This window comes from Muntiacus reevesi, unplaced genomic scaffold (genome assembly GCF_963930625.1).
Source record: "Muntiacus reevesi unplaced genomic scaffold, mMunRee1.1 SCAFFOLD_91, whole genome shotgun sequence".
NCBI classification, from domain to species: domain Eukaryota; kingdom Metazoa; phylum Chordata; class Mammalia; order Artiodactyla; family Cervidae; genus Muntiacus; species Muntiacus reevesi.
The window spans coordinates 58,500-84,721 of NW_027077922.1; the positions used below are offsets into that span (position 1 = coordinate 58,500).

The window sequence follows — 26,222 nt, forward strand, 5'->3', positions numbered from 1 at the left end:
CAATACAAGTCATTACATAATTGTGGACAGCCAAAGAAAACAATCCAGAAAGATAATGTTCTCCCAGTAAAGCAACTTATTAATTCTCCCTAGCCCTAGGACAAACAGAAAGGACATTTCTGCTATATTCTTACTGTTGAAAATTTTTTAATTTTAAATAAATTCACCTTTATACCTAACCCTAAGAGAAATCTACTAAATCTTTATAGATCAAGTTCTCATCATCAGTCTTTCTCCTGCTCCCCCAATCAAGATACTGACTCGATAGTCCTTTGCTGTGTGTATGTCTATGTGTGGGTTCTTACCAGGTGAAAGGAGGTCTTACCTTATATACTTACTGCTTTTGGTTCTTCCCATAGGAATGAAGTAACTTATCTCCTCAAGGGTCCCAACTCCCATGATCCCTGCTCCTGGGGGAGAGGGTTTCTCCCTGAGAAAAGAGCTGGGTGGCTGATCACCCCAGCAGCTGGGGCCCCAAGGCCTGAAGACAGGCAGTGAAGTGGGAAGGACACTGGGCTGAGGGTCAGGGGGTCTGGCCTCTGGCCCTGGATCCCCCACCCACTACCTGTGAAGCCACAGGCAAGTCTTTTGGCCTCTCTGAACCTCAGTCTCTTCATCTGTAAAATGAAGATGATAATATCTTCTCTTCCTACTTCACAAGGCTGTTCTAAGGATCAAATAACAGATATAACACAGCTCTGCATCCACTGAGTAAAGCGATATGCAAATATAAGAGAATGGCTTGGTCACTCACAGCTGAAGGAACTTACGTAAAGTCACTTTCCTGAGCTTAATCTCAAGAGAAGGAGAACATAATCGCTCAAGTTCTTTCTAGATCAACTATGCTATGACTGTTTAAGTCTACTTTGATTTTCTGTTATTTTCTGGTTGTACTGTAGTGCACACAACATTTCCCTTTGCTAACTTTTTTTCCTAGGGAAATAGAGAAATTAAGCTTTAAACTATGTGAGCGGTGCAGGTGGCTAATATGAATTTCCCACTCTGATTCATAAAGACACCGTCCTAATTAAAAAACTTTTCATTTCAAAAACTTTTACATTTGCTTTGTCACATGCACCATATGGAACATACTTGGATTTTTGTCCTGGTCCATGCCTTGTTCATGGGCTTCTTGCCACTCCCAACAGGTTTCACAGTAAGCTCGTATCTGTTCCAAAAGATGAAGGACTCGGATTTCACGCCTGCCTCTCTTGTCATCAGGCTGTGAGTGAATGATGTTGTGGAGTGCTGCACTGGCCCTGGCCAGAGCCTCTTTACCGCCCCAGGAATTGCTCAACAACACAGAGTCTTTGTCATTGCCGTGTAAAAGCTGGATGAGGAGAGGAAGACATCCAGACTGTCGCATGGATATACAGCTGTCTTGGGAGCTAGACATAGCTAGCAAAGTTCACGACATATCATCCTTATCATGAGTACCAAGCATTGACAACAATGAATACACCATTTCCACCTGTGGGCCAAATGAGTTTAGAAACAAAATTATGACTTTAATAGCCAAAAGCCAACACCAATGAAGTGATGAATGGGATATTAGCTGTAACTCAAACAAAAACAGAAACAAAAACAAAAATCTCTTTCCAGGATGAAGTAATGAGCGTTATTTCAAAATCCATATTGCTATAATCATTATCACCATCTTCTTTATGAGTAAATATTAGTAGTGGTAGTATATAGTCATAAGGAGACAGTAGGTTCTTGCATACCTAAACTGCTATTATCTGGATCAGTGGGTGAAAATCTGTTATCATAATGAAAGACAATCAACTGATTTTTCTCTTTCTCACATCTCCCCCACCCACCACACACACACACACCTACCAACACATACAGAGCAAGAAATGTGGTTTATCTAAAATTCTTTACACAATTAAAAATTTTACTTTTTAAAATCTACAACCATAATCAGTAAAATGTTTTTTAGCAATTACTATTTACTAAGTACTGGTTCTAAGCAATTGCTAACCATCACCAGATTATAATATTGTTAAAATTATGATATCTCCCTTATACATGTAAAAGTATTTTCTCATAAAGGGATCATATAGGGATGATCCCTGATCATATAGAGATACAAAGTCAATATTCTTATTTAATTTTTTTTAAGCAGCTGGTAAGCATCATTACTCCCTTCCTGTAAATTCCAAGAATTTACTCAGAAGCAGATCAGAAACAGGAAATAGCACCCAGTCATCCTGTCCTGTGATCAACCGCATTTTTTAAAAGCAAGAGCTACTGTGTGAAAGTTGAGGCTATTATAGAAATGCATCATATCTATAAATTAGTGGTTCCAAACCAGGGGCAACTTTAGCCACCTTGAGACTCTTCTGGTAATGTCCTACTATTTGCAAGTGAGCTGTGTGACACAAGCAGGTTACCAGAGTTCTCTGAGGTCCAGCTGTCTCAGCTGCCAAACAGAGTAATTTACCTAATAGGGTTTTCTTTGTGAAGATTAACTAAAGTCACACATGTATACAGGACAGTAGCTGGCATTCAAAAATGTAGTAAGGTCTTAATATTATCATGCAAAAATCACTCCAAAAGGAAATGGTATTCAAGCTGCCAGTTTTCAAGCAATAGTACTCTTATATATTAAAGGTTTTCTTTACAGTAAAAACTACTCGTGTTGGACAGACTGGGGTGGAATTCTAATTTAATTACCATCTTTTTGGCTTTAGTATTCTCACTTAAAAGAGGGGCAAGAATAACACATTCAAAGGGTTTTGGAAAAGATCAGAGATAGTTTACATACAAGTCTTAGCAGTTACTGGCATATTAGTGATCCCAAGTAGTAACTATTGTGAGTTACTAAAAGGATTAAGTTTTATATTAATAATATCACTGCTACTCTAAAATTCATTTCTTATATCGACATTAGTTATGTAATGCTTTCCCTCAGAGCCATTATATTACTAAAGTAAAGAAAGAGTATGTAGAATATGCTATGAAAACAAGGAAGTATTTAGATGTAATGGAAAATATACCGTTTAAAAAATAGTCCCCGTGCTCCAAATGTAGTGCTTCAAAGGAGGCAGACACAGACTGCATGGGCAGGCGCGAGGGCCCTGGGTCAGAAAACGCTCTGTAAAGAAGGAAAGCCCAAGAAGAGCTCTGCAGGCTGGCGAGGACCCTGAGGGTCACTGTGCAGCAGGGTGGGAAGTGGAGGGCTGCACCACTGCAGCCAGGGCAGCCAGGCAGAAAGTCACGGGGAGGGGAGAGCTCAGGGGGGCGAGCCAGCTGTGGGCTGCACCTCAGGATGCTTGCAGAGACCTGGCTGTCATTTCTTTAAGAGACTGCGATGATGGAAACAAAAGAATACTTAAGCCAAAATTAAAAGAAGCATGAAGAATGTTTTAGTAGAGCACTCAGAGTTCTAGCGACAAGACTCTATAATCCGTTACCTTGGTTCCCAGATGACTGGTCAGCCTTCAAGGAGCTTAATGTGTGCTACTAGAGCTCAAAACACTGGCTGTTTCATGATCTATTCGTGTACTTGACCCCTAGAAATTAAGCAAATTATAGACAGTATAATTTAGATTATAGATAAATATAGCTAGCTTCATGCTAAGATACTCCAAATGAACTGTCTTTAGGGTAAATAGCTAAATATACCATTAAAGTGTGAACATTTATAACTGCTCAAAATGAGTATTTTTATCTATAAACTTGAGTAGAATTTAGAGAAAGACTGAAGGAGGAAAAAAAAAAACTGTTGTAAAAGACAAAGTACAATGTAGAAGAAACCAAACACTGAAGACATTCTAAGAGTAATATTCTTTCCCAAATCAAAAGGCATGAAACCATATTCAGCTAAATATACACTGGCTGGAAGAAAGCCCCATTGAGTGATGAAATGCTTCCCAAGGCCCACTAGACTTCACACTCCAGGATGTCTGGCTCTAGGTGAGTGACCACACCATCGTGGTCATCTGGGTCATGAAGGTCTTTTTTGTGCACTTCTTCTGTGTATTCTTGCCACCTCTTCTTAGCATCTTCTGCTTGTTATGTCCATACCATTTCTGTCCTTTCTTGGTGCAATGCTAGTCTGTAGGAATGTAAGTGAGTAAGACACCCCCACCCTCGCTGCATATGGAGCCTGGACAGGTTGCTCAACATGTAAACACACAGTGCCGTGACGAGCGCAGGTGTGCAGATAGGAGTGGCGGGCACTCAGCTCAGGATTGTAGAGTAAAGGGCTGTCTGACTGTGAACGACAGAGAGGTGTCTCCTTAAAAAAGAGGAGGGTCAGCCACACAGCAGCCCAGATGAGGCAGAGGCCCTAAGCACAGGTCACAAAGAATGTGTACGTGTGTGTGTGCCTGTGAGAGAGAGAGAGAGAGAGAGAGAGAGAGAGAGAGAGAGAGAGAGAGAGAGAGAGAGAGAGAGAGAGAGAGAGAGAGAGACACAGAGAAACTGACTCACTTGGAGATTAAGAGCTTCTTCTGATTGCAATAAGGAGGATGGAGTTGAGGGACCAAGACTCAAGATAAAGAGAGCAGGTGGGAGACTTTTAAGGAAATTTTGGCAAAGGGCTGCTTTTGATCTACAGGAGGAAATGAATGACTCCTTATGCTGAAGCAAGCATACTGTCTTTAAGGATATCTAAATACTTTGTTTCTGGTGGTGAGGATGTAACACAACCCGTAAGGAGCCTTGTCTTCTAGAATTCACCACCTTGTGAACTACTCCTGTGGTTAAGTGTAGGCCAGATTTTGTGTAAGGCTTTTAGCGAACAGACTGCTATAGATATGATGAGAAGTCACTTTCAAGATAAGTTTACAAAAACTGTGGCTTCCATCCTGGACACCCTCTCTTGTTCTTCTCTGAGGGATTGCCAGATACTACACTATGAACTGCTCTTTGCAGAGGCCTTGGTGGCAAGAAATGATACCACTGGCCGACAGCCTGGACATCTCAGGCCTGCTAACAGTCATATGGTGAGTTTAGAAGCAGATCCTCCCCTCATCAAATCTTGAAATGACTGTGGCCCCAGCCAACATGGCGACTGCAGCCTATGAGAGACCCTGAACCAGAGGCACTCAGCTAAGCTGCACCAGGATTCCTGACCTACAAAGACAATAAATGGTTGCTGATTTAAGCTGCTAAATTTGTCAGGCAGCAATAGATAACTAACATATTGTTTGAAACAGAAGAGAAACAAGAGGTTACATTACAAAGCAAGGAAAAACCCATGTCTACGATGAAACATGTTCTGACATTCATTTCAGTGTAGACATCAATCACCTTTAAGCTTCAGACTTAGTATCTTTCTATATAGATTCTTGATTTTGGGACACTCTCCACTCTGCTCTCCCAAACTCTCTAGCTAGAAACCTAGATGGATTTATTATAAGGAGATTCCAAGAGAACATTCCCATACCCATACTACCTATAAGCCAGAACTTGAGTCTTGAGAATCTTTCCTGGGCCTTTTTATTATGATTAAGTCTGCACCAACATCCTTCAGAGGGACCAGAGAAGCAGTAACCTGTAAGAAATGGTTATCGTTGTTCGGTCGCTAAGCCAAGTCTGACTCTCTGTGACCCCATGGACTGCAGCATGCCAAGCTGTCCTTCACTATCTCCTGGAGTTTACTCAAACTCATGTCCTTTGAGTTGGTGATGCCATCCAACAATCTCATCCTCCTTTGCCCCCTTCTCCTCTTGTGCTCAATCTTTCCCAGCATCAGGGTCTTTTTCAATGACTTGCCTCTTTGCATCAGGTGGCCAAAGTATTGGAGCTTCCGGATCAGTTCTTCCAATGAATATTCAGGGTTGATTTCATTTACTATTGACTGGTTTGATCTCCCTGTAGTCCATGGGACTCTCAAGAGTCCTCTCCAACACCACAGTTCAAAAGCATCAATTCTTCACTGCTCAGCCTTCTTTACAGTCCAAATCTCTCATCCGTATATGACTACTAGAAAAACCATAGCTTTGACTATATGAACCTTTGTCAGCAAAGTGACGCCTCTGCTTTTTAATATGCTGTCTAGGTTGGTCATAGCTTTTCACCCAAGGAGCAAGTGTCTTTTAATTTCATGGCTGCAGTCACCATTCGCAGTGATTTTGGAACCCAAGAAAATAACATCTGCCACTGTTCCCACTTTTCCCATCGACTTGCCATGAAATGATAAGACAGGATGCCATGATCTTCATTCTTTGAATGTTGAATATTAAGCCAGCCTTTTCACTCTCCTCTTTCACCTTCATCAAGCGGTTCTTTAGTTCCTCTTCACTTTCAGCCATTAGAGTGGTATCATCTGCATATCTGAGGTTGCTGATATTCCTTCCAACAATCCTGATTCCAGCTTGTGAGTCTCCTAGCCTGGCATTTCTCATGATGTACTCTGCATATAAGTTAAATAAGCAGGGTGACAATATACAGCCTTGATGTACTCCTTTCTAGATTTTTAACCAGTCTGTTGTTTCATGTCTGGTTCTAACTGTTGCTTCTGACCTGCATCTCCTTTTCAACACACATTAGAATCAAGCACTTCTCTATCTTCTGGTCCTCCTTTATCCACCTTTCAATATCCACTGCCATCAGAGGCACTCAAATGTGTGCCGAGGGGCCCAAGAAGGACTATGCCTGGCAGTTCAATCAGTACAGCTGGGACACAGTCAATTTCAACTACACTTGCTGGGTACAAATCCCTCTTCTATTATCTACTTGCTCACTTTAGGAAGGGACTCAAAAAACAGTATTTTTCTGAGAAAACAAAACAAAACAAAGTGACTCTAAGAAGTTCACCATAAAGGTAGCAACAGTCTCCAACTCTCTGTGAAACTGTGTAAGAGGGAGAAGAAGCAAAAGAAGCAAGCACCCTCCTCACCTTGCCTTTTTTCATACAGATGGTACACGGAAGTGGCCCAACAGTAGATGAGAAGTTTCTCTTTATTAAAGTACTACAGCTAATTCTACAACCCTTAGTGAATTAATAAAGGTAGACATTAAGTATAAATGCTGTGAATATCACAAAAAGATGTTATGTGCTTTCTGGTGGAAGACCACTATGCTACCTATGAAAGTCTCAGGCATAGAATGAGGGCCTGAGACCAAATCTGATCACATTGCTAGACCCAATACCAATTTACAGGGAATACAGAAGACAGAGAGATAGGTCAAACTTCACCATGCAGATGTTCCTAGCAAAATTCAGACTATGGAAAACTTGAGAAGACAAATAACTTTGGTTATTCAATAAATATACAGCAAAAATCTAAGAGACAAAGAAGAAATCTATAGATTAAAAGAAATTTCAAAGACACACTAACCAATCTCTGTGCATGAACTTTATCTGGCCCTTGTGTCAAATAAATTTAAAAATTATGACATTTACGAAGCAACTGCAAATTTGAAATCTGATGCTACCGAGGAACTACTGTTAGTTTCTTTGGGAGTGTAATAATGGCATAATAGTTATGTATTCTAGGTGTCCTCTGGCTGCAGGACTGCTTTAGCAATTCTGGGCCTTTTGTAGTTCCATAGAAATTTTAGTATTATTTGTTCTAGTTCTGTGAAAAATGTCATAGGCATCTTGACAGGAATTGCATTAAATCTGCAGAGTGCTTTGGGACTTCGGACAATACTACCAAGCTACAGTAATCAAAACAGCATGGCATTTGTACAGAAACATGACAGATAGACACACAGACCAAAAGAACAGGATAGAGAACCCAGAAGTAAACCCACATACCTACAGTCAGTTAATCCTTGACAAAGGAGATAAGAACACACAACGGAGAAGAGACGGTCTTTTCAGCCAGTGACACTAGGAAAGCTGGACAGCTACATGTAAATCAGTGAAGTCAGCACACACCCTCACACCATAAACAAACAAGCCCCCAAAATCCCTCAAATTGTTTTAAAGACATAAGTATAAGACATGATACCATAAAACTTCTGGAAGAAAACATAGGCAAAATAGTCTCATAGTCTCAAATTATAGCAATATTTTCTTAGATCAGTCTCCCAAGGGAAAACAAATAAAAGCAAAAATAAATAAACGGGACCTAGTCAAACTTAAAAGATTTTTTTCCAGTAAAGAAAACTATCAACAAAACAGAAACACAGCCTACAGACTGGGAGAAAATATTTGATTGACAGTCAATATCCAAAATGTACAAACAGCTCATACAACTCAGTATCAAAAAAATAAAAATAAAAAATAAAAGCAACAAAAATCAAAGGATGGACAGAAGACCTAAACAGACATTCCTTCAAAAGGCATACAGATAGCCAACAAATCATGAAAAGATGCTCAACATCACTGATTACTGAGAAATTCAAATTAAAAATGGCCACCATCAAAGCAAAAAGTCTGGAGAGCATGTGGAGAAAAGGAAATCCTTCTACACTGTTAGTGGGAATATAAATTGGTACAGCCACAATGAAAACCGGTATGGAGGTTTCTTAAAAAACTAAAAATAGAGTTACCACATGATCCAGCAATCTCACTCCTGGGCATAAATCCAAAAAAGATGAAAACTCTAATCTGAAAAGATAAATGCACCCAAATGTTCACAGCAACACTATTTATATTAACCAAGACCTGGAAAGAACCCAAGTACCCATCAACAGATGATGGTTTTAAGAAGATACAATGGTTTAAGAAGTCACAAAAAAGAATGAAATACTGCCACTTGCAGCACCATGGATGGAGCTAGAGAATGCCATACTAAGTGAGGGAGTCAGACAAAGACAGACATTATATGAGATCACTTATATGTACAGTCTAAAAAATAATACAAATATATCTACACACAAAACAGAAATAGACTCACAGACACAGAAAACAAACTTACGGTTACCACAGATGACAGAGAAGGACAAATTAAAGGTATGGGATCAACAGATATAAATAATCCAAAAAATATGTATATGTTACTGAATCACTTTGCTGTAGAGCTAAAACTAACACAATAATGTAAATCAACTGTATTTTCAATTTAAAAGAAAGTATTCTTAGACATAGAAAACAAACTTATAGTTATTAAAGGGGAAATGGGAGGAGGGATAAATTAGGAGTATGGGATTAACAGATACATACACTTTGATATATATAAAATAAACAAGGATTTACTTTATAGTATGTGCATGTGTGCATGCTAAGTCGCTTCAGTCACATCCAACTCTTTGTGACCCTATGGACCATAGCCCGCCAGGCTCCTCTGTCCGTGGGATTCTCTAGGCAACAACACTGAAGTGGGTTGCCATGCCCTCGAGATCTACCCAACCCAGGGATCAAACCCGCAGCTCTTTTGTCTCCTGCACTGGCAGGCAAGTTCTTTACCACTAGCACCACCTGGGAAGCCCTAGGGAATTTTATTCAATATCTTGTAATAACCTAAAATGGAAAAGAATTGGAAAAATACAATATAACTGAATCACTTTGCTGTATACCTGAAACTAACAATGTTAGGAATCAACTACATTTCAATTAAAAAAATGTTATATTCTGTAAATACACAGTGAAGTATTTAATATTTAAGCAAAAAATGATGATGTCTGGGATCTTTTCCAAAAATAAAATCAGAGGACAAAGTATATAGGGTACCTGCAGATTACTCTATTACTCTGTTTGCCTCTGTATATATTTGAAATTTTCCATAATAACAGGCTTAAAAACATATTATTGGCAGTGGAAAAGGTTCTCCTACCATTTCATCTCTTTCCCAGTCTTGTTTGAACTTCATCACTACTTACTGGTTGTCTCACTAGAGATCTGGTTCTAAACATTAAATGGAAAAGCTGAGATCGATTCATAAATGAATTACACATAAAGTTATATACTAAGCAAGTAGGGATCTAGCCCATATAATTTATTTCTAGCTTTCTCTTTTCATTTAACATTCAAGGGAGATTAATCACAGATCAAAAATCCCTCTTTCTAGAAGGGATGTTAGTTATCCCTTCCAACCTACATATATTCATTGCTATTATCTACTATTTATTTATCAGGGACTGTGGGGATATAAAAATGAATAAAACTGGAAAGAATCTTTGTCTTTCTGGAGCTTACAATTTAGTAGGGAGAACAGAAATAACCACATAAATAAATATAAAACTGCAAATGTGGTCTTCAAGGTGAGAAGAACAAGCGAGGACAGCCTGTAATGGGATGTGAACAGTTCAAGCCTCTTGAGAGAAATCACGCTAAAGTTCAGACACACACAAACTGCTGTTAACTGAGTGAAGTGGGATGAGAAGGCACAAGAGGGAATGGGCAGATGGTGTGCAGGCTGCAGCAGAGGAAGCCGTCAAGGGGAAGTCCTGAAGGGCCAGCGTGGCAGGCGTGCTGAGAGCAAAGGGTGACAGACAGCTGGCAAGTTTAGGCAGGAGCCAGGTTATACAGGTCGTAGTAAGGCTTGTCTTTTTCTGAGAATCAATGGATGCCAACAAAGGATTTTACCAAGAGGGTGATTTACTCGTGAAAGATCATTCTGGCAGAGTGGCTGTGGGCAGGAAACCAGGTGAGGTACAATGAACTTCCTTCCCCAAGGGCACTAGGGCAGGAGCTTGATGGATCATATTACTGTGATTCTGAGAAAGTCAAAGAGATTATTTTCAGTTTTGTTAGTGTCAACTGTTTTGTCTCTGGAGCAAATAACAAAAGAAATGAACAAACCCCAAGAGTCTGACAGGTAAAGGGATTTTGGCATAACTGGATCACAGTCTCACAGACACACCTCTTATCTACATTAAGATCTGGAAGTAGCTGTAGCGTCATTAATGTGATTTTGGTTTTTGTCTTGTAAGTTTGTTATGATTTTATCGCACACTAAAGTCTTACATTTTTAAATGAAGCCTATGGTTCTTTTATGGTTTCCTACTCACTTCATGATTATAAAAACTCTATGCTCATTTCCTTAACTTTTAATATTTCTAACAGTTTTCATTTGGGGGACTTCCCTGGTGATTCAGTGATTAAGAATCTGCCTTCTAATGCAGGGGATGCGAGTTTGACCCCTGGTCTGGGAACTAAGATCCCACATACTGCAAGGCAACTAAGTCCGAGGGCCACGACTTCTGGGCCTGCACGGCGTAACAGAAGATCCCGCATGCCGCAGGGAAGAAGATCTCACATGCCACGACTAAGACACAACATAGGTAAATAAGTAAACTGTTTTTTAAAGTTTTCATCTTTGACATTAAATCTAATATATTCAGAGTTAAATTCTGATATAAGAAATGAGATAAGAATTCAATTAAAAAAATAAATATTGAGCTTATTGGCTAGGTGAGGCTTTAAAGGATATAATAATTGAAATATGACCCCAAAGTATTAATAGTGGGTCTTAATCCTAAAGCAAAAAAAAAAGATTTTTGTCAAGAAGACAGAACTTCTTTCTACATATGTGTAGGAACACATGATAATCCCAGAGAACTCCCTAAGTAGTAGACAAAGAACCCAAATGTACTATTGGAATATAATTTTTTTTGCCCTAATTTACCATCTGTAGAGTATTATCCAGTACAATGTGGACCAGTAATATTAAAATGAAGTATATTTTTGTTTAAATGTGGTAAATTTAAATATTTAAATTAAGTATGAGACATTTTAAGCTTTAAATTTTAATGAACTAATAGAACAAATAAATAGTATCATTAAAAGTAATCTATAGGCACTAAAGGAATATTTTATATCAACAGTAAGAAAATTTCCTTAAAATCAACTTAGTTGAAACTGTATTTTAAAAAATCATTCATTTAAAACATAAAATATTGCTTGAAAAAATGTGGAGAATACAGAACACTCCAAAGAAAAATACTCATTAGGATACATTCCAATCAAACTCTAATAGAAAACTGATGGCAGCACAACAAGATAATGTTCTACATTTTAAAAAATTGTCTTCCATAATTTTGCTAAAGATGATAATAGTAAATATGACTAGGGTATTTATTTACTTTTATTTTAATGGGCATTAGAATTGTTTATTTAAATGCTAGGTTTCTATAATCCTGGAATACAACTGAAGATGAAAATATTAACTCTTTATGATTTTTTTAAAAAACACAAAAATATCTTAGAATGCCACAGAGAAAGAGCAAATCTATTCAATGCAAGCAGTAATAACTAGGTCAAATCACATATGACCAAAATGCAGCTTAGTATTTATTTTTCAAAGAAACTCCACTCACATTAATCATTTTAGGCTAAAACAGAGACACATACTTTAGAGCTATAAAATATACTTGGAAATTTGAAAGCTTCATAGTTAAATATAATAAAGAAAAATGACATAGCATTTTAGTACTGAATTCTTCTGGAGATATCCATTTAGGAAGGAAACAGGTCATGTGAGAATCATCTCACTCAGTATTTCTTTTAAAATATTTACATAGTTAACTAGAAAAGAAATTAATAAAATAATCTATTTACCTGACCGCTACCCACAGTTGCCATGTTGATTTCTGCCACTCCTTGACCTTCATTCTGCCGTTCGGCTTCATGTGAGCCAGCTTCATGCTTGCTCTGAGATGACCTCTGTTAATATGGAGTTAACATCAATACATACAAAAACGGTGCATGCTTTCTCAGCCCACAGCTTTCCTTCTTTCTTGCTCTAAAGCTCTGAAGGCCTCAATGACACAGGTTCACAAAAGCACGGAGCTGCACTCCATAGCCTCCAGCGGGCTGTCAGCTGCCTGTCTCGGTCACAGCAAAGTGAAGTGCGTCCCTCGAACACTAGGGCTGCACAAGGCAAAGGGTTTTCTGAGACCCACAGAAACACCATCCTCCACCAGCTGTGCTCACATCACTATCGGGGACATAACCCAACTAGAGCAAATAACTGTCTTTTCCGCAAGGTCACATGGTTCTGGTATTTAATAGAGCTGCAAATATAGCAGTTACTATAGCTTATAAATACCTTCTATGTAAGTATATTTATACTTACACACACATATATTTTTATATACATCTGCTAATAAAAGTAATATGAAACCAACAGATAAGCTCTTAGATTCTAATATGAATAAAACCAAAACCTTTTCTAATGTAACCACCATCTGTTAGGTAAAGTGAAAGGGCAAGATTATATCCAGTAAAAGCAGTAATTTCAAGACAGATTATATCTAGTACAAAGCAGTCACTTTGAAAACTATCACCACAGAATCAAAGAAAGAAAATAATCAAGTATCTTTTATAGAAACAATTACCAGTGTGCCTCCTCTAGGAACATTATAGGCAAAATTAAAAATTACACATTAAAAATTGTGACATAATAATGGAAAACTATGTTACAAAATGGCTTCCACTGGAATTTATTTAAACATAAAGCTTTCCTAGACCATTTAAAATGTGACTTTAAAATAATTTACATATACTATTTCCATCAATAAACAAGTGTAAGTTATACATAGGCAAAAGAGAAGTAGTCCCAATAATTCAGAAACAAGAAAAAACAGTACCTTGGGAAAGTGATACCACAAAATTCAACAAAATCATCTAAAGCAGAGAATACAAAGTCAGTGAAGAGAAAAAATGAATCAACGAGCACTAAATCTACAAAGATTTGACACTGACATCACTGAAGATGTCAATATAAAAGTAATTATTGAGTATGTGCTATGTCAGTTACTTGCAATAGGGCTGGAGAACACAGTACTGACAAACCCAGGCATCGTTCAACGCACTCTTCCAGATTTAGTCTAGTCAGGGATGCTATCAAATAATGAAAGAAACAACAGTAAAGTTAAACACTTCGACAAGCACTCTGAAAAAAGAGCACAAGTTGCTTATAAGGATACATAACAGAGGGACATCAGACATTGTGGGAGTCAGGGGAAGTGCTCTCTTAGGAAGTATTGTTTGGACTGAGATCTAAAATATAAACAGGAGTTCTAGGAAACGGGATATGGCAGAGGATGAAGGAAACAGAGACCACATGCAAAAATTTAGGGAAATAGAGACCATATGCAAAGGAGCTGTGATGGGAGAAACGTGGTTTGCTCTAGGATATCAAAGAACTACAGTGTGAAGAGTAGAACAGAGAGATGGTTAAAAAAAGGAACTTAATGATTTTGTTGAATTTTAGTGTGATTCTCAGATGGCACTCATGCCCCCACATAACCAATACTCTAAAGGAAAAAGGTGCATGTATTCTGATCGTTTAAACTCAAATTTTGAATGGTCTAAGAAGATGGGAAACACAAGAGATCAACTTGCAGACTAAATATTAAAGTAAGTGGGAGATGACAGTCCTTTACACCCAGGGAAGCACTGATGCTTGGAGACAGAGGTCAACCTGAAGGACTGCACGACAGACTGGATACAGTGAGTGGAAGAAGAGATCTGGGGTCACAAACTACTCTTCTGTTTCTTAGCTCACACAGCTGAATAATGGTGGTACCATTCATGGAGACAGATAATACTAAAGGAGAAGGAGGATTTGGAGGATGTGGGGGTCACAAGGAGGACTTAGGAGGAGACCATCATTAGTTGTGCTTTGGTTACGTTGGATTTAAAATGCCTTTAAGACAATTCACCCACTTTAAGTGTACAACTCAATGACATTGAATAAACTTACCAAGAATCACTATATTTCAGTTTTAGACCATTTTCATCATTCTAAAAAGATCCTTCATGCTCATTTATAGGTAATCCCCATTCCCACTCACAGCTCCAAGTAACTATGACTCTGCTCTGTAAACTCGTCTTTTCTGTACGTTTATTGTAAATGGAATATACGGACTTACATGTCTAGCTACTTTTACTCAGCATAATGTTTTTGAGGTTCACCTCAGTTATAGTGTGTGTCAACAATTTGTTCCTTTTAATTGCCGAGTAGTATTACATTGTAACGGTATACATTTTATTTATTGATTTACCAGTTGATACACTTTTGCATTTTTCTACTTTTGGGCTACTGTGAATAATACTTCCATGAATATTCAAATTAAAGTCTCTGTGTGGACATATGTGCTCATTTCTCTTAGATAGCTAGAAGTGGAATTGCTGGGTCATATGGTAACTATACCTTTAATACTTTAGATAACTGCCAAACTTTTCCAAGTGGCTGAACCATTTTACATTCCCATCAGCAACATATGACAGCTTCTATTTATCCACATCCGTGCCAATGCTTATTGTTTTCCTCATGATTACAGCCATCCTAGTGAGTATAGAGTGATATAGCATTGTGGTTTTAACTTGACTTCCTTAACATCCAATGATGTCGAGCCTATTTTCATGTGCTTATTAGCCATTCCTATGAATTTTTCTGGTGAAATGTGTATTCAAATCTTTAGCCCATTTGTAAGTTGGGTTGTCTCTTTATTAATGAGTTATAAGAGTACTCTGCATGGGATTTTAAAAACTATTTCTCATTGGCTATTTTCTAGAGACTATTAAATCATGCCACAATTTTCCTTATAGCTCCCATCTTTTGGGGCCCCTCCCCCCCAAATGGTATACATTTGTCAGTAAATAACCTATAGAATACAAAAGAAAGTGGTAGGACTGGTTGCCTCATGTACCCTCTTGGAACTTCTGAGATTTGAATCAAGTGCAATAGTTATATCATCTGAGTTATATCCTGCATCTAGATCTTAAACCAGAATTGTTAGCAGGTAGGGCAAAGATAGTGTTATAAGATGCTTCATGGTGGAGAAATTATTTGGCAGACATCTTTTCTTCTCAGTACTGTATGTGAACTAATTTATGAGTATCTGATCCCGTTTTCTCCATTTTCTAGCTTCTCCTTCTGATAGTAATAAAGAAACAGCAAACAGTAAAATTAAAAACCTTTCTTTCTTAAATAAGACATGATACCTTCTTTTAGTTTATATTCACTGAATAAATGTAACGACTTAAGGCTATGAAAAATATGGCCATTTTTATAACAAAAAGAAACAAGAATAGACTAGGTTATGGTGGTAGACAGTTGGTCCCAAATCCAATGATATAAATGAAATCTTGAACAGATAAAAAAACACAAACAAGCCCCCAACCTGCAATAAACTTATAATTGTACTGATAATGAGAACTATTATTAACAAATGACAATTTTTCTTAGGAATTTCTAGAGGCCAGAATGTTGGTAACGTTTGGAAATGTACTGACAGTGAGTATATTATACCAGGCAAATGATGACCAAAAGAAGCCCCGTGCAGCAATACTAACAGCAAAGAAGGCTATTTAACACACATGAAAGAGTCAATCAAGTAGAAAAAATAAGTGTAAATATTGATTTAGAAATTTAAAAAAAAACAACCCTGTTGATGCAGCCAAACAGTAAAAATCATAATACAAGAAAGATGGTGAATAAAAGCTAACTATAACTAAAGAAGCTAGAAAAACAACAGCAAATACTCAAAGCAGAAAAAATATATATAAAAAGAAAATATAAATGCAGTGCTGCTCAATAAAAAACAAAAGTTGCCTCTCTAAAAACAGTTTTAAAAATAGAGTATAGTAATTTTGATCAAGGGGAAAAAAAAACAAAACACCACAGATAAACTACCCTGGAAACCCAAAGGGGCCATAATAACCAGAATGCCACATACAGCAATGCCAATGACATTGAAAAAGGAGTAAAGAGATAGTTTTGTTTTATTTTGGAAAGAAAAAAACAGTACTGAAGAGTTAATATTGCAAAAAGGACACAGTCTGTATATTACAAATATTTGGTTCATACTGACTTAAAACATCCAGATTAAACTACTTTTAGCAATATGACTATTACACTGAACTTGACTACTTAGCAAGTACATGTTTCTACATATTTCAAATTCAAATGTACTGAAGCCAAAGCTTCTAAGAGATTTAAAAAGCAAGGCATGCATGACCAGAGTCTTAAAAGACACTGTTTTCAAAATTATACTTTTTGACATTAGAATTAGTTGTCTTCTCTGTGTGTAAATGGGCTTGCACTAAGTTTCTGCCTCCAAACAGAACTGTTCATTATCCGGTCAGATTCTCAGGGCTGGCAGTAAGTGCTGTTGCTGTGGTTTACTTGCCAAGTCATGTCCGACTCTTTTGCAACCCCATGGACGGTAGTCCACCAGGTGTCTCTTTCTACTGGATTTACTAGGGAAGACTACTGGGGTGGGTTGCCATTTCGTTCTCCAGGGAATCTTCCCGACCCAGTGATAGAACCTGCGTCTCCTGGGCTGGCAGGCGGATTCTTTACCATCGAGCTACTTGGGAAGCATGCTGGTGATGAAAGGACACGTCAGATTTGTTTCGCATACAAAAGTTTTCTCTCACTCTAAAAGCTGTGCAGCTACTATAAAAACATTACAAAACTGGCCAAACTAAGAAAACAAGGAGGTATTAGCAGTGGTTACCTGCCTTTTCATATTATTTCTGAAAGACTGTTTGTGCATATTAAAAAATGGGATCAAAGTGTACATACTATTTTGTATCTCATAAACATTTTAAAATATCAACAAGCACTTCATCATGTTTTTAGTAATTATAGTTAGAAAAAAGCACTAGGTTGATATTTCATTCTTTGCATTCTCTTCTTTTTTCCTGTATGATCTGGAATGTGAGTCTCAATCTGGCTGCATATTAGAAACTTTGCATTGGTATATCCCCAAATACTGAGCCAATTTTTCCTAGCAACAATTCTGTATTGTTCAATGAGGACTTTTATTCAACACTTTTTGCTCTTATTGCAGAGAGACAGGTCATCCTGTAGTTGACTTAAGAAGAAATACTTTATTTTCTCTGAGCCTCCCACATGCTATTTTTCCTTATTCAGCAATAGTTCATTTAAGTTCCATGTAGGTTTTCTTTTTATTTACCCATAAACAAAGTGACAAGTGCCCAAATTCAGTGGCTATAAACAGATAGCTGAAGGGATGGTTTTTTATACCCCATCCTTCTGTGTAGTGATCAAAACCAAATTTCAGCTGAAGAGCTGACAAATATGGTTTTAACCCCCTTTTTAATCCTCATTTCCAGAAGTACCTAGTGTAACCAACTCTGGAAACTTTCAGGACTCCACAGTGTAAAATGAGTTGCTTTGTGACCTCCTACTGCTCACTCTGGGGTCAGCTCTCTACCATAATCTAGAAGAATTATTTGTTTATCTGCTTTGCAGTTCTCCAAATTTTATTGTCACCTTCCCTGGTATTTGTGCTTTTTCATTTTACCCTTTTACTGTCATTTTAATGAAGTTTGTAAAGTAAGCACAGATAAATGTATATGATCAACTTTTACTATGGATTACACAAGGAGATAGCTTATTTACAAACTGTTAGTAGCCAAATTATATGTAAACAGATAACTGAAGTAAGGTATCTATTTATGGCTCTATAAGCTTTAATTGCATAAAAGTTATGAAGAAATCATACTAGTATAGATTTTTGAAATCTATACTTAATTTAATGAAAAAGCTTATCAAGTGTCTCAATTCTCTAGAGCATCTATTTCAATGACGCCATGCTAATTATACATATTTTCTTTTCTTAGAACAACCACCTATCATTATAACTACAAACAAAAGAGACAATTCACTAACCTTCGGTTGCTTGGGACTGTAAAAGCTGTCGTATACGAAGTATGTCCTTTTCTATTTGTTGAATTCTGGTTATTCTTCACTAAAATAAAATAAGTAACCAAGTTAGATCTATTTTTATTAAAAAAACATTAGTTTTTAATATTAATTTAACATTAACCATTCTATGGTTACCATTTAAAAGTAGGATTATATCAAATCATTCTTTTTTCTATGCCAAGTCATTCTTATGTGAGAATTAGATACATATACATATACATATTCATATACTGAGGACATCAGTGCATCAGTTCAACTTTTTAACATATCTAACTTTATAAAACAGATCCCTAAATTTAGGAAAACTGTACAAATGCAAGTTATGTATCTACTTGGACCATAAAGAAAGGTGAGGGCTGAAGAACTGATGCTTCTGAACTGTGGTGTTGGAGAAGACTCTTGAGAGTCCAGTGGACCGCAAGGAGATCCAACCAGCCCATCCTAAAGTCCTGAATATTCACTGGAAGGACTAATGCTGAAACTGAAGCTCCAATACTGTGGCCACCTGATGCGAAGAGCCAACTCACTGGAAAAGATCTTGATACTGAGAAACATTGAAGGCAGAAGGAGAAGGGGACAACAGAGGATAAGATGGTTAGATGGTATCATGGATTTCAATGGACATGAGTTTGAGCAAACTCAGGGAGACAGTGAAGGACAGGAAAGCCTGGCAATGCTGCAGTTCACAGAGTAGCAAAGACCTGGACATGACTGAGCAACTGAACAACACATGATACATAACAGTGTGAAACTGGTATATAAAAGCTGTTCTCAAAAACTTTCAAAAAGAAAATTACATCTGAATTTAAACTTTTATATTAATTCAGATGTCAGTACAGTATAATGAGTTTATGTAAAGTATGGCATCCTGTAAAGAGAAAGAGCATCTGGTTTTTTTTAAGAAGCACCAGTACGTAAACAATAAGAACAATCTTCCCTAAAGTTATTCCTATTACAGGTCAGCAGTACCTTTCAGAGTTAGCTTTCCCAAATACTTCAGCTAAACATTACTCCAAACACTAAAGATCACAATGATGGTAGGAGTTATTGCTTCCCCCATATACTGAGATCTTCAAGTGAACACAAAGCAGTAACTACAGATCAAACAATGTGGAAGTGAAAAATGTGGGAAATGTTTTAAAAATAAGTACTGCCAATATTTTATCATCAACTGCCAGAATTCCATAGTTGACACTGTAACATTGGTATAAGAAACTGTATTGTAAGAGTAATTGTTTCAATGAGGAAAAAGTGTCAGAAAATAGACGGAGTGATTTGCAAACTTTTTATGATTATGCACCCATCAATGAAAGATTTTTGAGCATGTATACTTCAATAGATAATTAAAGTATTATAACGAATAGCTTTAAGTATACACAGCTAAAAAGCTTACATACAAAACTTACCCTTGAATCATACATAGTTTTGTTTAAATACAATGTCCTTATGATTTTATTGCCATAGTAGGAATCATTATTGTTGCTGTTTTTTGGAAAAGTTCAAAACAGATGTGCTCACCAAAAAAGAAACCTTCCTCTCTCAGTCCCTCAGTTGTATCACTACAACTATGCTAATTCTCTATCACAATTCTGAAAATAGTGAACTTAAGGTAAATAATCACACTCCTCTCTCACGCTAGTAAAGTAATGCTCAAAATTCTCCAAGCCAGGCTTCAGTAATACATAAACTGTGAACTTCCAGATGTTCCAGCTGGTTTTAGAAAAGGCAGAGGAACCAGAGATCAACCTGCCAACATCCGCTGGAACATCGAGAAAGCAAGAGAGTTCCAGAAAAACATCTATTTCTGCTTTATTGACTATGCCAAAGCCTCTGACCGTGTGGATCACAAAAAACTGTGGAAAATTCTGAAACAGATGGTCACACCAGGCCACCTGACCCACCTCTTGAGAAACCTATATGTAGGTCAGGAAACAACAGTTAGAACTGAACATGGAACAACAGACTGGCTCCAAATAGGAAAAGGAGTACATCAAGGCTGTATATTGTCACTGTGCTTATTTAACTTATATGAAGAGTACATCATGAGAAATGCTGGGCTTGAAGAATCACAAGCGGGAATCCAGACTGCTGGGAGAAATATCAATAACCTCAGACACGGAGATGACACCACCCTTACGGCAGAAAGTGAAGAACTAAAGAGCCTCTTGATGAAAGTGGAAGAGGAGAGTGAAAAAGTTGGCTTAAAGCTCAACATTCAGAAAACTAAGATCATGGCATCTGGTCCCATTACTTCATGGCAAATAGATGGGGAAACAGTGAAAACAGTGGCTGACTTTATTTTCCTGGGCTCCAAAATCACTGCAGATGGTGACTGCAGCCATGAAATTAAAAGACGCTCACTCCTTGGAAGGAAAGTTATGACCAACCTAGATAGCATATTAAAAAGCAGAGACATTACTTTGTCAACAAAGGTCCGTCTAGTCAAGCTTATGGTTTTTCCAGTGGTCGTGTATGGATGTGAGAGTTGAACTGTGAAGAAAGCTGAGCACCGAAGAATTGATGCTTTTGAACTGTGGTACTGGAGCAGACTCGAGAGTCCCTTGGACTGCAAGGAGATCCAACCAGTCCATCCTAAAGGAGATCAGTCCTGAATATTCATTGAAGGACTGATGCTGAAGCTGAAACTCCAATACTTTTGCCACCTCATGCGAAGAGTTGACTCACTGGAAAAGACCCTGATGTTGGGAGGAATTGGGGGCAGGAGGAGAAGGGGATGACAGAGGATGAGATGGCTGGATGGCATCACCGACTCGCTGGACATGAATGTGGGTAAACTCCGGGAGCTGGTGATGGACAGGAAGGCCTGGTGATCTGTGATTCATGGGGTCACAAAGAGTTGGACATGACTGAGCGACTGAACTGAACTGAAGGTAAATAATATTTTCTATTTAAGACATTTTACCATGTCCAATTTTCACCATGAAAACATGCTGAAGAAGAAATACTTTTAGTAGCTCTCTAAAGATTCTGCAGAGATGAGTGATTACTTCTACATCAGACACCAAATACATCCTGGCATTACAGAAACAACAAAACTATCTACACTTATTAGTTTCATAATATTTCATTGTTTTCCTCTCTCTATATAACCAGCTCCCCGTCACCAATAAAGTCCCAAGTCAAAATTTTTAATATTTAGAGGGTGAAAACAGGAAAATATACCTAACATTCCTCTTCACAGAACTGTATTTCTGTATTGCTATTAGGTCACTAGACCCTGTAATCAAGTCTGCACCTTGATGACTGCTTCCACAATAACATTTGTGCTTTCGTTACTCAACATAAAATGGAAGAAGTCAGTAGCACTTCTTTCCATTCTCTGTATGACAATCTTGAATATTTATGAAATTAAATAAAATGCAACATGCTTAATTGTTCAGGCATATAGACATGGTATGACTTTTGAAAAACTGATATAAAAATTATTTAGTAATATAGTTTGATATATATATTGAAATACCATGTAGAATCAAACCCCATACTCGCCAGAGACACTCAGAGGGCTCAAACAAACTTTATGTGCACCAGGACCCAGAGACTCCACAGAGACGGAGACAGAACTGTGTTTGGGTGTCTCCTGTGAACATGTGGGTCAGCAGTGGACTGCTGCAGAGGCAGGGGCTCTGAGTACAGTAGACCTGAGTATGGCATAAGCTGTCTCAGAGGAGGTCACCATTAACCCAACATAGAGCTGCCAGAACTCACACAGGACTGGGGAAACAGACTCTGGGAGGGCACAAATAGAACCTCGTGTGCACTAGGACCCAGGAGAAAGGAGCAGTGACCCCACAAGAGACTGACCCAGACTTGCCCATGAGTGTCCAGGAGTCTCTGGCAGAGGCAGGGGTCGGCGGTGGCCTGCTGCAGGGTCAGGGGCACTGGATGTAGCAGTGCAGGCATGTGACCTTTTGAGCGAGGTCGCCATTATCTTCACTACCTCCACCATACTTTGGCCTCAGATAAATAACAGGGAGGGAACATAGCCCTGCCCTTCAACAGAGGATTGGATTAAAGGTTCACAGAGCATGGCCCCGCCAAACAGAACAAGACCCAGTTTCCCCCTCAGTCAGTCTCTCCCATCAGGAAGCTTCATAAGCCTCTTATCCTGATCCATCAGAGGGCAAACAGACTCAAAACCACAATCACAGAAAACTAACCAAACTGATCACATGGACCACAGCCTTGTCTAACTCAGTCTAACTATGAGCATGCCTTGTAGGGTCAACCAAGATGGATGGGTCATGGTGGAGAGTTCTGACAAAACATGGCCCATTGGAGAAGGGAAAGGCAAACCACTTCACTATTCTTGCCTTGAGAACCCCAACAACAACATGAAAATGCAAGAAGACAGGGCACTGAAAGATGCACTCCCTGGGTTGGTAGGTGCCCACTATGCTCCTAGAAATAACTCCACAAAGACTGACGAGATGGAGCCAAGCAAAAACAACATTCAGTTGTGGATGTGATGGTGACGGAAGCAAAGTCCAATGCTGATAGAGCAATACTGCATAGGAATGCTAGGTCCATGAATCAAGGCAAACTGGAAGTGGTCAAACAGGAGATGGCAAGAGTGAACGTCAATATTTTAGGAATCAGCAAACTAAAATGGATTGGAATGGGTGAATTTAATTCAGATGACCATTATTACTACTGTGGGAAAGAATCCCTTAGAAGAAATGTCATAAGTCAACAAAAGCACTCGAAATGCTTGGGTGCAGTCTCAAAAATGACAGAATGATCTCTGTTCATTTCCAAGGCAAACCATTCAGTATCATGGTAATCCAAGCTTGTGCCCCGACCGGTAATGCTGAGGAAGCTGAAGTTGAACGGTTCTGTGAAGACCTACAAGACCTTCTAGAACTAACACCCAAAAAAAGATGTCCTTTTCATTACATGGGACTAGAATGCAAAGTAGGAAGTCAAGAAACACCTGGAGTAACAGGCAAACTTGGCCTTGGAGTACAGAATGAAGCAGGGCAAAGGCTAATAGAGTTTTGCCAAGAGAACACACTGGTCATAGCAAACACCCTCTTCCAGTAACACAAGAGAAGACTCTACACATGGTTTTCACCAGACGGTCCACACTGAAATCAGACTAATTATATTCTTTGCATCCAAAGATGGAGAAGCTCTATAGAGTCAGCAAAAACAAGACCGGAAGCTGACTGTGGCTTAGATCATGAACTCCTTATTGCCAAATTCAGACTTAAACTGAAGAAAGTAGGGAAAAACTACCAGACCAATCAGATATGACCTAAATCAAATCCCTTATGACGATGCAGTGGAAGTGAGAAATAGATTCAAGAGATTAGATCTGATAGACAAGACTGCCTGAGGAACTATGGACGGAGGTTCGTGACATTATACAGGAGACAGGGAGCAAGACCATCCCCAAGAAAAAGAAATGCAAAAAGGCAAAATGGTTGTCTGAGAAGGCCTTACAAATAGCTGTGAAGAGAAGTGAAAGGCAAAGGAGAAAAGGAAAGATACACTCATTTGAATGCAGAGTTCCAATGAATAGCAAGGAGAGATAAGAAAGCCTTCCTTAGTGACCAATGCAAAGAAATAGAGGAAAACAACAGAAAGGGAAAGATGAGATTTCGTCAAGAAAATTAGAGATACCAAGGGAATATTTCATGCAAAGATGGGCACAATAAAGGACAGAAATGGTATGGACCAACAGAGGCAGAATGTATTAAGAAGAGGTGGCAAGAATACACAGAAGAACTGTACAAAAAGATCTTCACAAACCAGATGATCAAAATGATATGATCACTCACCTAGAGCAGACATCCTGGAATGCGAAGTCAAGTGGGCCCTAGGAAGCATCATTACGAACAAAGCTAGTGGAGGTGATGGAATTCCAGTTAAGCTATTTCAAATCCTCAAAGACGATGCTATGCAAGTGTTGCACTCAATATGGTAGCAAATTTGGAAAACTCAGCAATGACTGCAGGACTGGAAAGGGTCAGTTTTCATTCCAATCCCAAAGAAAGGCAATGCTGAAGAATGCTCAAACTACCACACAATTGCACTCATCTCACATGCTAGCAAGGTAATGCTCAAAATTCTCCAAACCAGACTTCAACAGTATGTGAACCATGAACTTCCAGATGTTCAAACTGGATTTAGAAAAGGCAGAGGAACCAGAGATCAAATTGCCAACGCCTGCTGACTCATCGAAAAAGCAAGAGAGTTCCAGAAAAAACATTTATTTCTGCTTTATTGACTATGCCAAAGCCTTTGACTGTGTGGATCACAACAAACTGTGGAAAATTCTGAAAGAGACGGGAATACCAGACCACCTGATCTGCCTCTTGAGAAATCTGTATACAGGTCAGGAAGCAACAGTTAGAACTGGACATGGAACAACAGACTGGTTCCAAATAGGAAAAGGAGTACGTCAAGGCTGTATATTGTCACCCTGCTTATTTAACTAATGTGCAGTGTACATCATGAGAAATGCTGGGCTGGATGAAGCACAAGCTGGAATCAAGACTGCTGGGAGAAATATCAATAACCTCAGATATGCAGATGACACCACCCTTATGGCACAAAGTGAAGAAGAACTAAAAAGCCTGTTAATAAAAGTGAAAGAGGAGAGTGAGACAGTTGGCTCTAAACTCAACATCAAAATTAAGATCATGGCATCTGGTCCCATCACTTCATGGCAAATAGATGGGGGAAACAATGGAAACAGTGACAGACTTTATTTTTTGGGACTCCAAAATCACTGCAGATGGTGACTGCAGCCGTGAAAGGAAAGACGCTTGCTCCTTGGAAGAAAATTTATGACCCACCTAGACAGCACATTAAAAAGCAGAAACATCACTTTTCCAACAAAGGCCCGTCTAGTCAAAGCTATGGCTTTTCCAGTAGTCATGCATGGATATGAGAGTAGGACTTAAAGAAAGCTGAGTGCCGAAGCATAGATGCTTTTGAACTGTGGTGTTGGAGAAGACTCTTGAGAGTCCCTTGGACTGCAAGGAGATCCAACCAGTCCATCCTAAAGGAAATCAGTCCTGAATATTCATTGGAAGGACTGACGCTGAAGATTCAACTCCAGGACTTTGGCCACCTGATGCGAAGAACTGACTCATTTAAAGACCCTGATGCTGGAAAGACTGAAGGCGGGAGGAGAAGGGGACGGCAGAGGATGAGATGGTTGGATGGCAACACTGACTTAATGGACATGAGCTTGAGTAAACTCCGGGAGCTGGTGATGGACAGGGAGGCCTGGTGTGCTGCAGTCCATGGGGTTGCAGAGTCCGACATAACTGAGCCACTGAACAGAAGTGAACTGAATAGTTCAGTATGAATTCAGGACAGCTCTCAAGAAATTAGGAATAGAAGGTAAATTCCTTAACGTGATAAATGGTATCAAAAACCTTAAGTAAACAGCATACTTAATCGTGAAATTTCAGAATTCTCTTTAAAGCCAAGGTGAGATGAAGAAGACCAATTATCATTGCTTTATTCAAAGATGTATTACATTTCTTATATAATACAAAGAGGGAAAAAAGGACTGGAAAAGACAAAACTGTCATTACTTGGAGACAATTTAACATCTAAATGAAAAAATCCAAGAAAATCTTAAACTACTGAGACAATCTAACAAAAGAGTTCAGGAAGACTCCTGGATACATCAAATTTAGTAATGTAAACTAG

At 38.5% G+C, this 26,222-nt stretch overlaps 1 long non-coding RNA gene across 1 annotated transcript; it reads right to left on the minus strand.

Moving 5' to 3' along the window:
* Nucleotides 1–1,375: 1,375 nt before the first annotated feature.
* Nucleotides 1,376–12,688, minus strand: LOC136155240 (uncharacterized). The gene is made up of 4 exons (XR_010660739.1): nucleotides 12,407–12,688; nucleotides 10,433–10,563; nucleotides 3,420–3,518; nucleotides 1,376–1,471 (listed from the first exon to the last, which is right to left on the minus strand). It is a non-coding gene; the product is annotated as an uncharacterized lncRNA (long non-coding RNA).
* Between the last annotated feature and the right edge of the window lie 13,534 nt (nucleotides 12,689–26,222).